The 14,795-nt window shown below is 36.7% G+C and overlaps 1 protein-coding gene and 1 pseudogene across 4 annotated transcripts in view; one reads left to right on the forward strand and one right to left on the reverse strand.

Annotated features, from left to right (window-relative positions):
• The window catches only part of CTNNA2 (catenin alpha 2), a 1,104,880-nt gene that overhangs the window by 1,025,801 nt on the left and 64,284 nt on the right, over positions 1-14,795 (reverse strand). The window lies entirely within an intron of this gene.
• Positions 7,694-8,726, forward strand: LOC123811535 (annotated as a pseudogene).

The following is a 14,795-nucleotide window of genomic DNA, read 5'->3' on the forward strand; positions in this document are numbered from 1 at the left end:
TAAGACGTGGTTAGGAATTTAATTAACATCTCTCCAAGATCTGACCAGGCTCTAAAAAGAATGCTCTTTCAAAAAGTCAAAGTAAAAATAGCAAAGGGCACTTTCATTTAGCCTTAAAAAAATTCATTGCCTAAATAAGATGTTTTTTTAATAACTTTATTAAAAATTCTCAGATTTTTCTAGGTTGATCTTCTATGTCTGAAAAATCCAGATACAGAATTAATTTCCATTATTTCTAACAATTACTATACTCTTCCAATTTTATTTAAGAGTTCTGGAGAAGGACATTCAGTTCAAATCTATAATTCCACTTAGCAATAATACCCAAAGAGTCCTACTGCAGATAAAATCATAATATTAATAAATTTCATAGAATCTTTAGGTAATCAGTAGTAAAATTAAATTTAGTTCTGCACATTATATAGTCACAAAATATTATCCATGAGCTGATTTCCTTTTGCCAATGATATACTATACATATAGTAGCAGACTAAATATTTACTTGTATTTCTTTGCTTTTTTCCTAAACATTTACAGATTTGTTTTGCTCATGACCATAATACACTTTTAAAAGTATTTCAGATATGGAATAGCTCACTCGATATTGAAGAAAAACAAAGTTATTGGGCCATCTGCCTTGTTCCTTAATGTAGTGGCTATCATGTCTGCATGACAAAGTCAGGGGATAGACACTACCCAACTTCAAGGTTTAATATAAAGCTACAGTAACCAACATGGTCTAGGACTAAGGAAAGGATAAAGAAGTAAAGTAATGGAACAGAATGGTGAACCCAGAAATAGGCTCCCATAAATACAGTCAAATGATCTTTGATAAAGGAGGAAAGGCAATAAAATGGAGCAAAGATGGTCTCTTCAGCAACAAGTGCTGAAATAGCTGGACATCCACATGCAAAAAAATGAATCTAGACATAGACTTTATACCCTTCACAAACATTAACTCAAAATGGATTGTCACAGAGCTAAATATAAAATGCAAAACCATAAAATTCCTAATATAGAACAGAAAAGAAAACCTAAATGACCTTGGGTACAGCAATGACTTTTATATATCACACCAAAGGCATAATCCATGAAAGAAAGAATTGATGAGCCAGATTTCCTTAAAATTAACAACTTCTGCTCTGTGGAAGACAGTATCAAGAATAAAAGTATACAAGTCACAATTGGGAGAAAATATTTGCAAAACACATATATGTAAAATATTTTCTAAAATATACAAAGGACCCTTAGAACTCAATAATAACAAAATGAACAACTTGATTTAAAAATGTTTAAAGATCTTAACAGATACCACATTAAATAAGAAATACAGATGATAAATGAGAATATGAAAATATGTTCCATATCACATGTCTTCAGGGAAATGCAAATCAAAACAATGAGCTATCAGTACACACTAATTAGAATGGCCAAAATCTGAAAGACTGACAACACCAAATGCCAATGAGGATGTGGAATAACAGAAACATTGCTGGTGGGAATGCAAAATTATACAGCCACTTTGGAAGACAGTTTGAGTGTTTCTCACAAAATCTAAACATACTTAGCATCAAAGACAAGAGCATCACATGTAGGACTAGATCTGTGCCATCTGTTCATTAAGGGGTTCTGACTAGAACTGAGGCTTGGAAAAAAGGCTGAAGCTAGATGGTGAAAAATAATGCATAACACAAGAGTTGGATCATAAAAATATGTTTGAGCAAAATAGTATATGATCAGGTTAATGTTCTAGAAGTATGAGGTCTGTCCGGAGAAAGTCCAACCATTGTTAATACGACCAGAATGGTCTGTAAGACATCTATGTAACATGGCAGCCAAGTAGAATGGACTGGAATATGCATGAGTGAACAATGATGACTTCACTGTACTAGTCAGTGGAATTGGTAGACGCCATTGAGAATGTATATTGTGTGGTCATCGAATTCAAAATGACTGAGCAAACAGAGCCATTAATCTGCATGAAATTTTGCATTAAGCTTGAACATTCTTCCACAGAAACTATTTAGATGATTCACAAGGCCACAGCTACAGGCCACTGGTGATTGGCAGCTTCATCATGACAATGCACCTGCTCATGCATCACATCTCATGCAGTGTTTTTTGGCAAAACATCAAATCACCCAGGTGACTCAGCCCCACTACAGCCCAGATTTGGCACCCTGCAACTTCTGACTTTTCCCAAGACTAAAATCACCTTTGAAAAGGAAGAAATTTCAGATTGTTGATGAGATTCAGGAAAACATGATGGAACAGATGATGGTGATTCACCCCCCTACTTTGAAGGGGACTGAGACATCATTGTCCTATGTGCAATGTTTCTTGTATCTTGTATCTTCTTCAATAAACTGTCTTTATTTTTATGTTTCATGGCTGGATACCTTCTGGACAGACCTCATATAACTGTCAACTCTACATAAGATAAATTGGAGAGCAGGTGCCATGAGGAAGAAAAGCCATTCAAAAATTCTTGTGATAGCTCAGCAAAGAAAAACAAAGGCCTTAAAGTAAGGTAGTAAGAATTAAGATTGAGAAAAACAGAGAGATGTGAGTTAGAATTATAAGTATCATCATATAAATAGGGACTCATAAGTTGTATATATAAAAAAGGAAGGACTCTAAGATGAACACCAAGTTTCTGGTCAGCATGCTTGGGTTGATGCTAAAAGCATCCACTAGAATTGAAATGTAGGAGCAGTTCAAAAGTTGGGACTCCAATGAGTTTAATTTTAGATGTACTGGATTTGGGATGCCTATGGGAGTTCACATCTACAAAACAGTTGGAAAGAGATCTGAAAGCTCAGGAGAGAGTTTTGGGCTTGAAATAGAGAACTGTGAGTCACTGGCACATCTGATAAACAGTATGTAAAACATGGGAATGGATTAAATTACCCAGGGAACATATATAGAGTAAGGATCAGGGTGAAAAATGGGATGTGGGTGAGAGCACATATTTAGGAAATGGGTGGAAGACCTAGGGAGGAGACAAGGTCAAACCTGGTGCAGAATCAGGTGAGAGTGAGAAGGTTGAGCCTGAAAATTTAGGTCATAATAGTCCAAACTGGCTAACAGCATGGAATCTAGAAGAGAGCCACAGTGGATGAAGGACAGAAAGAAAATCTCCGAATGTGACAGATAATTGTTGCTTTCTTTGTTCAGTATCAGCAAATTGCAGCTACAGCCAGAAGGGAGTGCACTGAAGGACACTAATCTTAAAAAAAAAGTTTATATGACAGCCCTGTCCAGGAGTTTCAGTTGGTTAGAGTGTCATTCTGTACACCAAAAGGTTGTGGGTTTGATCCCTGATCAGGAAAATACAAGGAGAGATGCCCCCAAAAAACAGATTTATAAAAAATTGTGTATTTATTCTTACATGTTTAAGCTTCGGTCACCTTCAAAGTACTGTCCATTTGATGCAATACACCTTATTGAGATATGTTTTTCACTGCTCAAAACAGTTTTTGAGCTCCTTGATTTTAATGTCCTTTAGTTAAAAAGGAGAAAACTGTATTTGAACAATGATTAAAATAAAATTTAAAAAAATGTCTTTCAGTGCTTCTGCCATTTTTTGTTTCACCTCTTCCACATCAGCAAAACACTTCCCTTTGAGGACTTTTTTTTAATCCCAGGAAACAAACAAAAAAATAAAGTCACTCAGGGCGAGATCAGGTGAATAGGGAGGGTGGGGCACAGTGGTCCTGCCATTTTTGGTGAAAAAGTGCCGAACACTCAGCTTAGTGTGTTCATAAATTACCCATCATGAAAGGGGCAAACACACTGAGTCTACAATAAATTTCACTGAAGCCAAACACAGGCTTTCACAACACCAGCGGGTACACTGACACAGATGGGTTCCTAGAACACTCACCTCGTGGTGGAAGCCTGCACCTCAAGGGGCCTGATCTCCAGAAGTCAATTCAGAGTTATTTACAGTGCTCCTTTGTATATGAGAAGTTATCACAGAGAGATTCCTGTTTTTACTTTAATTTATATTTTTACATATTTTATTGTATTTTTTTCAGACACATTTCTTTTTAACCTTTTGTTGTTTGTGATGAAGATGCTGATGATGATAATGGTGATATTTTTATTGGTTTTAGAATAAGAGAGACATTATTTTGTGTATAGGCTCAGGGTATGGATTTCACATAAGGGAGTAGATTGAAGATGTGGATGAAAAGAGATATAAACATAATACTAAACCAGAGGCAGGAAAAAACATGAAGAAATAGAATCTTTTTACACACTGTTACTGAGAATGAGAAAAATCATCAATAAAAGTGGATGAGCTGTTTTCAGTATCATAGGGATAAAAGATGAAAACAGAGATAGATGTCTAAAAGCCTGAATATCGTCAGTGATTTTAAAAAGGCAATAATAATCAACACCTACCTAGTTCTTAATATGTGTCAGATGCTATTTTGAGTACTTTTTACCAACAATAACTCATTTAATACTTACAATACCCCATCAGATAAATATTATTTCCCCCATTTTATAGATAAAGAAACAGAGACAAAGAGAGGTTATGTTACTTATCCAAGATTACAAAACAACTTGCAAAGCAAGTCTAAGTAGTGAGTATTCACTCTCAATCTCTGTTCTATAATCACTGCTCTAAACAAAAAGGCGAGTTTTAGTTGAGGCATTTGGGGAGAAAACACAGGAAATGATTTTGTATAAACCAATAAAGAACAAATAAAAGGAACTAGAGAAAAGACTTAATTATAATATCTGAAAAGACTTAAAGACTTATTATAATTAAGTCTTTGGACTTAAGACTTAATTATAATATCTGAAACTGTAAAATTCCTAGAAGAAAACATAGAGGAAAGGTTTCATTACCTTGGCCTTGGCAATGACTTCATGGCTATGACACCAAAAATATGGGCAACGAAAACAAAAACAAACAACTGAGACCACATCAAACCAAGCAGCTTCTCAGTCTTCCAAACTCTAAGGACAAAACCATTATCAAGAGGGTGTTTAACTCAAACCAAGTTAAAATCACCCTCCTGAGTCATGGATTAAACCTAAGAGTATTGTTGTTAACCCTTTATTTGATTGCCCTTCTCTTTTTGATCAATACTTCTACCTGTCTTTGTGTATAGGATTTTAATACCATTAAAGGTGTACATAAATAGATTTTTTTAAAAAAATCACATAGTTTTGAATCATTTCATGGTATCAAAACAAATTTAGAACCTTTTGCAAACTAAAGGACACAAACAATCAACAGAATAAACAGGCAACCTACAGAATGGGAAAAAATAGTTGCAAACCATTTGTCTGATAAGGGGTTAAATCCATGTAGATAAAGAACTCCTAGAACTCTAATATCATCAAAATGTCCATACTACCAAAAGCAATTTACACATTCAATGCAATTCCTATTAAAGTACCAATGGCTTACTTCACAGACATAGAATAAACACTTAAAAATTTATATGGAATCATAAACGACCCCGAATAGCTGCTGCAATTTTGAGAAAGAAGAGTAAAGTAGGAAGGATCACAATACCTCACACTAAACTATACTACAAGGCCACTGTAATCAAAACAGCCTGGTACTGGCATCAAAACAGGCACATGGACCAATGGAACAAAACAGAGAGCCCAGAAATAAACCCAAGTCTCTACGGTCAGTTAATATTTGACAAAGGAAGCAGTAACATAAAATGGAATAAAAATAGCCTCTTCAACAAATGGTGTTGGGAGAACTGGACAGCTATATGCAAAAAAAATGAAACTCCAGCACCAACTTACACCTTATACAAAAATAAATTCAAGGCAGATAAAAGACTTAAATATAAACCGTGACACCATTAAAATCCTAGAAGAGAACATAGGTAGGAAAATCTCAAATATTTCACGTAGAAACTTTTTTACTGACATGTCCCCTAGAGCAAGGGACATAAAGGAAAGAATAAACAAATGGGACCTCATCAAAATAAAAAGCTTCTGTACAGCTAAAGAAAACAGTATCAAAATAAAAAGAGAACCAACTGTATGGGAAAACATATTTGCCAATGATACCTCAGACAAGGGCTTAATCTCCAAAATATATAAAGAACTTACACGACTCCACTCTAAGAAGACAAGCAACCCAATTAAAAAAATGGGCAAAGGACTTGAACAGGCACATCTCCAAGGAGGACATACAGAAGATCCAAAGACACATGAAACAATGTTCAATATTGCTAGCTATCAGAGAGATGCAAATTAAAACCACAATGAGATACCACTTCACACCAGTCAGAATGGCCCTCATAAACAAAGCAACAAACAAGTGTTGGAGAGGTTGTGGAGAAAAGGGGACCCTAGTGCACTGCTGGTGGGACTGCAGACTGCTACAACCACTATGGAAAGCAGTATGGAACTTCCTCAGAAAACTAAAAATGGATCTGCCTTTTGACCCTGCAATTCCACTGCTGGGACTCTATCTTAAGAACACTAAAACACCAATACAAAAGAACCTTTGCACCCCAATGTTCATAGCAGCACAATTTACAAAGCTAGGTGCTGGAAGCAACCTATATGCCCATTAGTAAATGAATGGATCAAAAAACTATGGTACATTTACACAATGGAATTCTATGCAGCAGAAAGAAAGAAGGAGCTCCTACCCTTTGCAACAGCATGAATGGAGCTGGAAAGCATTATGCTAAGCAAAATAAGCCAGTCAATGAAAGACAAATACCATATGATCTCACCTTTAACAGGAACCTAAATAACAAAACAAAGAAACAAGCAAAATATAACCAAAGGCACTGAAATAGGGGACAGACTGACAGTAACCAGAGGGGAGAGAAGAGGGAATTTCAGGGGAGAATGGGAAGGGTTTACAGGAACAAATTTAAAGGACACATGGACAAAAACTAGGGGGAGAGTGGTAATGGGAGGGGAGTGAGGAGGGTTGGGTGAGTGGGCTGGGATGGGAGTAAAAGGGAGAAAACTGTACTTGAACAATGATTAAAATAAAATTAAAAAAAGAAGAAGAACTCCTAGAACTCCATAGCACAAAAAACTGACTTAAAAATGGGGTAAAATCTTGAATAGACATTTCTCCAATAAAAGACACACAAATAGCCAACACATGTGTGAAAAAGTAATCAACATCACTAACCATTATGCAAATGTAAATCCATAATGAAATATCACATCACACTCAGAAATCCACTTTTGTATATTTTTTCAAAATTTGAAATCAGGATCTCAAAGACATATTAGCATCCTTGTGTTCATTGCAGCACTGCTCAAAATAGCCAAGAGGTGGAAACAACTCAGGCGGCCACTGGCAAATGAATGAAAAAAGAAAATGACACACAAGCCCACTGGAATACTATTCATGCTTTTAAAAGAAGGAAATTTTGAAATATGTGACAATATGGATGAACCTTGAGGACATTATAATAAATGAAATAAGTCAGTCACACAAAGACAAATACTGAATGATTCCACTCATGCAAGCCATCTAAAATAATCAGTCATAAAATCAAAGAGTGAAACGGTGGTTGTCAGCAGCTGAGGAGAGGGGAAGGTGAGGATTATTATTGATTAATAATCCATGGGTGCCCTATGCCTCTTGCCCTGTCCAAAACCCTTCAGTACCTCCCACATGGCACAGAAAATACCCATGTCATCTTGTCTCCTTCCAAGACCAGCCTTGTACTTCATGCACGGGATTTGTGAAGAAGAAGTTAACAGCTGCTACTCACATGACCTCTGTGACAGTCCATATGGTGCAGTATGCAAGTATTTTCAGTGATGGTACTGTATTTATGGAGACTGCTGCAGATGTGAACTTAGCAAACTACTGAAACAAGAAGAAGCGACTGCTACAGATCTAACTACAAAATCACCCCTGGCTGCATCTTCAAATCTCTTATCAGTATTTGGACCAATCATTGAAATGAATATGGATGAGGCTGAAACAAGAAATTCCAACCTTGCAACTGCAAGAGCAGGTTCAGAAGGCTGTGAATGTCACTGAGTTTGTTCCTGGGCAGTCCTAATGTGACTGTACTGCCCCTTCTTTCTTTTTAAATTCTCACTGTACTGATTTTAGCATTAGAAGGGGGCTGGGGAGAGAATGAGAGAAAGAGAGAATGAGAGAGAGAGGAACATCAACTGGTTGCCTCTCATACACACCCTGACTGGGAATCAAACACACAACCTAGGTATGTGCCCTGACAGGGGATCGAACTCACAACATTTTTGGTGCATGAGACAATGCTCCAACCAACTGAGCCACCCAGCCAGGGCCTACCCCTTCTGGTACTGAAATATCCCAGTAGGGCTCTGTGACCAAGAAAGCATCAGAGACGGAGCAAAGTGCAGTAGAAACAAAGCAGCAGCTTTGCCCCTATGTTGCACTTGGAGAGAGCCAATATAGGGAGAACTGCATGTATCTCCACAGAGACTCCTGTGATATGTGTGGGCTGCATGTCCTCCATCCAGTGGATGCTACCCAGAGATTGCAACAAATAAAATCTTGCATTGAGGCCCATGAGAAGGACAAGGAGCTCTCACTTACTATCCAGCACAGTAAAGACGTGTGTGGGATCTGCATGGAGGTGGTCTAGATGAAAGCCAGCCCCAAGGAGTGCAGCTTCAGGGTCCTCTCCAGCTGCAACCACACCTACTGTCTCAAGTGTGTTTGCAAGTGGAGGAAAATGAAGCAATTTGATACCAAGATCATAAAGTGAGATTCCTCCCCAATCTTACTTTGTGCTTTCTGTTTGGGGGAAGAATTTAGTATCTTGTGCCAACTTTCAAATGTAGATGGACTACATTTAAATGCATGCATTCTTGAAACTGGGGTATTCTTCTAATTGAGATTTCTTCTTTATATTTCAGTTTGCTTCCAGGTTAGCTGGTATATCTGCTTTTATTTGAATGAGAAAATCCTATGTATCAGTTAGTAGACTCCTCATGCTATTTCTGAGATTGTGTTTAATAAATTAGCTCACTTAGGCTCTGCAAACAAAGTTATCTAGCTCTGAATGCACATTTCCTGACATTTTACATTTTCCTCTTCCTATTTCATTCATAAGTTAGCCGATAATCCACCATTTTGTAAGTGAACAAAAACAATATAAACTAAAGAGAAAAGTTACAAGAAATAAATGTACTTAAATGAAAAAAAAACAACAGGCATACATTTCAGTTAAGCAAGATGAGTAACCTCTAAATATCTGCTGTATAACACTGTACTTAGAGTCAACAAAATGTTTATTAAAATTTAAGAGGGCATACCTCATTTTGTGTTCTTACCACACTAACAGTTTTAAAAAAATGATCTTAAAATGAAGCATGTGGATCTCAAGATTGAAAATAAAAAGAAGTAAAGAAGGGCACCACTAGGCTCAGCTGGAGTTGATGGCTGTGGATTTGTGGTGTAACCAACCTGCATCACTGCAGGCTATTTCTTCAGAAGTACTTTTCACATGGGTACAAGAAGCAAGAAGGTAGAAGTACTGATAAGTGTTTGAATTGTGCTATATAGGTGAGGCACAAACACAAAGAAGGTAATGTACATGCAGAAGATGGTGGGTCAGCAATTCAACCAAATTGCCCAAGAGTGGGTCAGTAGGGAACAGGGAAGAAAAAGAAACCAAGAGCAGAATGATAGGGAGAAAAGATGAACAGCCTAGAAATATGTCTTTAGGGAGGAATGTCTGTACAATGGAAGTGAACACATAGTGTCAGAGTTGCAAATAAATAAAGAAGGCTGTAATCAGAGGAAGATGTCCTTAAGAATTCTGAAGATGAGAAAAATCTAGTGTTTAGTTAGTTCCACATTAACTGAGGACTGCTCCTTATGTTCTACACTAGTATCCTAAGTGTGTCCATAACGTTCTACAACTATAACAATATACCCCACTTCAATAGGCAGCCAGGTGAAAGACTGTTATTCTCAGACTGAGGAACATCTAAGTAAAACATAATGAATAAGGTAACAATGGAACTGAAGTGCTGGTGAGTGTTCACTAGAGACACTCAGCCACAATATTTAGGCAGGATAGGGAAGAAAATGCATTTGGGGAAGTTCTGATGCACTGATATTAAACTGGAATTAGGCTGTTTTAAAATAGGAGTTTTACACAAAGGTGAAAAAATGTAAGTTCATCATGTCAAACTATCCCTGTGTTTACTTCCTTTGCAGATATGTCATAATCTCCCTTTAAGGACATGAAACTACATGCATGTACAGTTTGGCTTCTCCATATCTTAACATTCTGTGGATGTTGTGTAAGTTACTAAACAAATGCTTGCTGGGCTGAATACATCACTGACTTTACCTCTTAGATGCTCCTTAGAAAAAGAACCTATAGGCATCATTCAGGAAGGAGGCTAAGAGGGGACTTGATTCAAATAAAAAAAAATTAGTTAGCCCTGGTTGGCATAGCTCAGTGGATTGACTGATGGCCTGTGAACCAAAGTGCAGCCGTTTTATTTCCAAGTCAGGCCACATGCCTGGGTTGCAGGCCAGGTTCCCAGTAGGGGGTGTGTGAGAGGCAACCACACACTGATATTTCTCTCCCTCTTTCTCTCTCCCATCCCCTCTCTCTAAAAATCAGTAAATAAAATCTTTTTAAAAAACAGTCTCTCTCTCTCTCTCTCTCTCCCCCCTCTCTCTCTCTCTCTCTCTATATATATATAGCTCTATATATCTATATCTAGATATAGATACATAGGGAGAGGAAACCTGTATCACCTCAGAACTGCTAGTCTTTCAGGAATGGAAACCTAATCTGCTGACAGTCAGCAGCAGAGTTCTATGATTTTGATGGGAAGAAACAATATAATAAATTTCACTGGAATATTTTGTATATTAAGCAGAGCAATGATGTGAAGTTTAAAAGAATTAAAGAATTCCTCTCAAGAACATTTATAAACATATTTTACTGACAACCCACTTTCACATAAGCTGTCTCATTTGATGCAGTCATTCCCAGTAGTGTTCTGGTACAAACCGAAATCGTAGGTTAAATGCTCCAATATGAGGTAATTCAAATTAAAATTTTACAGAAAACTCTCAAATTATCACATTAACTGATGATAGAATCTTATGATAGTTTGCACCTTATAAACAATAAAAGCCTTTTTATTAACTTTATTCTATTTTTCTGTGGAACTTCTGAATTTCTAAACCAACATCAATATATGCCCCATGTCTCCTAAAGCAAATTAAACACACTGTAGAACAGAGAGGGAGCAGGAGACAGAACAACACATTACATTCAGCCCCCACCCTGAGAGCAAAACAAAATGGTGAAATTGATTATTCAGGCAAAATCACTTTCATCTGAAATGACCAAAAATTAAGGCAAACCAGTTTTATATGTTAATAGGTTTGTCACTTTTTAAAAATACAGTATTTTCCCTCATCTGTTTTTTTTTAAAAAGCAGACTGCTGATATTGCAATGATGTTTACTACAGCTCTAGTTGTCCTATATCAAGAACATAGCCAAAAGTCACATGTTCCAGATACACAGGTCTCCATCACAACTAGAAAAGGTCTTCTCCTGAATAGCAAGTGTCATGTTGGGTTATTTTTAAAGAACAAAAGCATATGTTTTAAAATATGACTATACTGTATTTATGAATATGTCAAATTGAGGAAATGATAGAAAAGAGGAAGGATATTTTTGCCTCCCAGTCATTCCTTTGGCATGCAGGGTTGTCCATATCAATATTTTATATCAAGCATCTCCCCATCAGTTAGAAAATATCAAATGGCTCCTGAATACCTGAAGACACTCAAAAAGCCAAATTGTAATAGGTTTTCATCATATTTGAAGAAATAATGACAGAAGCCTAAGAACTGTTTTCAAATATCATAATCTTCATGTTCCCTGAGATGTACTACAAAAAACATACAAACAGAAAAAAGTTCCTTTTTTTGCAAAATATGGACCAGCACAGAGTGATTAAGCATGTGTGTTTGAACAGTCTGGGCAAAAAAGCCTTCTCAAAGCAGCAATTACGGCAGGTGTAACAAATGCAACCGGTTTTATTAGGATCTAAAGAAATATAAGGGGGTAGGATTGAGGGTGGGAGGTGGGGATGGGTGGGGTGGGGGCCAGTGCTGGGGTGAAAATGGAGATAACTGTACTTGAACAACAATAATTAAAAAAAGAAACTAAAAAACACAAGAAAGAAACACTTACCCATTATTCCCTTGCAGTCAAACTTAAAAGAAACACTGAAAATATGACCTGATAATAGATAATAGCAACCAGCGAGGGGTTTGGGGTGGGCATGTGAAGAATTAAATATTCAGATGTCCAAGTAACAATTAAAAAAGCAAGTGTCATCTGTAGTGATACTTTGATGGTGTATATCTACAAGGGGGAGTACTAAGCTTTGTTTTCCAATTAAGTTTGAAGAGTAAACACACTTTTGTTCATGCAAAGACCCATCTTCAAATTCCTAGAGAGAAGTTAGAAGACACCAGCCGGTCACTGAGATAGTGAACTCTGTCAATTTGATTTAAGCCTTCAATAGGCATTACTTAGTTTCCACTCCTGATAGTCTTAGGAGTAAACTGGCATCTTGGGGCAGGGAAATCTGGAAATTGTCACAGTAAAACAGCTATAACTCAGGATGAACATCATTCTTTCCTTAATTGATGAGAACTATTTAGAACTTATTTCAGTTTCTTCTTCATAATATCGAGTACAGTTCCTATCGGTTCATTTTTCAGGCTGAGCTTAGTCTAGGAAAAGTCTTAAAGAAATACAGTTCTTCCCAATAATATGCTTCATGTCTTCTAAATGGTAATGGAGGTTAATGAACTTTGGTAAGGAAAAAAATAGACAATACTAGAGACAATTTAGACAATTTTACTGATTATATAAAAATTAAATTTAGGAAACAAAGCATACACTTCTAATTTGTAAGTCAATGAGTACTGTGATGAGGAAAATGTAGCAACTATTTCTTTTAAAATAAAAATATATATGGCAAATAATTTTTCCAGGCTAAAATTATAGAGCATATATTATTACCATAACTCTGACTCTTGCCCTGACTAGTGCATCTCAGTTGGTTGGGCATTGTCCAGCGAAGCAGAAGGTTGCCTACTCAATTCCCAGTGGGAGCACATGCCTGGGTTGGGGGTTCAGTCCCCTGTTGGGGCACATGCAAGAGGTGGCTGATAAATGTTTCTCTCTTACATGGATATTTCTCTCCCTATCTTTCCCCCTCCTTTCTCCTCTCTCTAAAACTAAATAAATAAAATCTTAAAAAAAAAAAAAGGACTCTGACTCTCTGATCACCTGACAAGCAGCGGCACAGACCCAAAACTACTTCTGGAGAATAGCCTTGGCTTACTGGAGGCTCAACCCTGTATTCTCCTTATATTCCTCAGTTTTTAAGAAAGAATGTCTTTCTTCCCATATCACAGTTTAAAGTGTACATCTAGTAACACAGAATTAGGAATACTTCAAACCCGTTGCTCATTAATACTATTAATTGCTAAAATGTATTGAACATTTACTTTTTGCCAAGCACTTTGCTGATCCCTTCCACCCATCGCCCATTTAGCCCTCCAAATAACCTATGAAGGCAGTTCTATTATTTTTCTGAATTCATTTTCCATTCATTAATCTGTCTGAATCTTCAGAGGCTAAAGAACATATATCCATCTGACTATATATATTATTCTCTGTGCCTCCCATGGGGTATTTATCCTAGGTAAGTGCCAGTATTCTTTCTAAATATTTTGTGTGTCAATCTTCATGGCTCAAGAGCCTCCAAGTTTTATTCATTCAGAGTGTTACCTGAGTACAGGAAAGTCTGAATATTTGTATAATGATTGGTACTTCCCATCTCTCTTCCTCTCAGTAGTTATCTGACTTTTAACTCAGCACATTTTCTGTACAACTATTTATTGCATAAAAATCCACATACCTAACAAAAATACTTTTTCCATTTTATAAGAGGCTATGATTTTATCAGTTTATGGGAAGGTTTATCAACTTCAAAGATCTCATTTAACTGCAAGACAGGGAACAACAGGAACTCAAGATATATGTTACAATACAAAAAATATGAAAATGCTAAAATAAATGCAAATAAATCTTTGGCCAGAAAGCACAATCCAAAACTAAGGATCTGCTCTTATAAGAATTTACTGATATGAAGTTAAATATAAAATATAATAAACAAGGTAATAAAGGCTTATCCAAGTGAACTTGCACCCTTAAAACACAAAAATAACAAGAAAAAAAAAGGAAATTGCTAAAATAAATAAATAAATAAATAAACAAACAAACAAACAATTAAAAAGAGGAAGCCTTAGCCCTGGCTGGTGCAGCTCAGTGGACAGAGCACCAGCCTGGGAACCAAAGGGTCACTGATTCCATTCCCAGTCAGGGCACATGCCTGGGTTGCAGGCCAGACCCCCTGCAAGGGGGCATGTTGAGAGGCAACCACACCTTGATGTTTCTCTCCCTCTCTTTCTCCCACCCTTTCTCTCTCTGAAAACAAATAAAATCTTTTTTAAGAAAGAGGAAGCCTTTTTGTAAAAGAAAACTATGAACAATGAAAATATGGGATAAAACACTGATATGCAGTTAAATAAATAGGGAACTTGCCAGAGGCTGGAAAGGGGAATAAGAAGCAGTGAGCAGGACTCCAAATACAACACATCTGACCACAAGGCTGACAACACTGACAATAAATAAGAACAGGGGCCAGGATTTTAGAAGGTGACACTCTAGACAGAATATAATCAAAAGAATGCTACACCCTTGACAGTTTCCTA

Source organism: Phyllostomus hastatus, unplaced genomic scaffold (assembly GCF_019186645.2).
Source record: "Phyllostomus hastatus isolate PE091 unplaced genomic scaffold, TTU_PhHast_1.1 phas_scaffold_78, whole genome shotgun sequence".
Classification (NCBI taxonomy): Eukaryota; Metazoa; Chordata; class Mammalia; order Chiroptera; family Phyllostomidae; genus Phyllostomus; species Phyllostomus hastatus.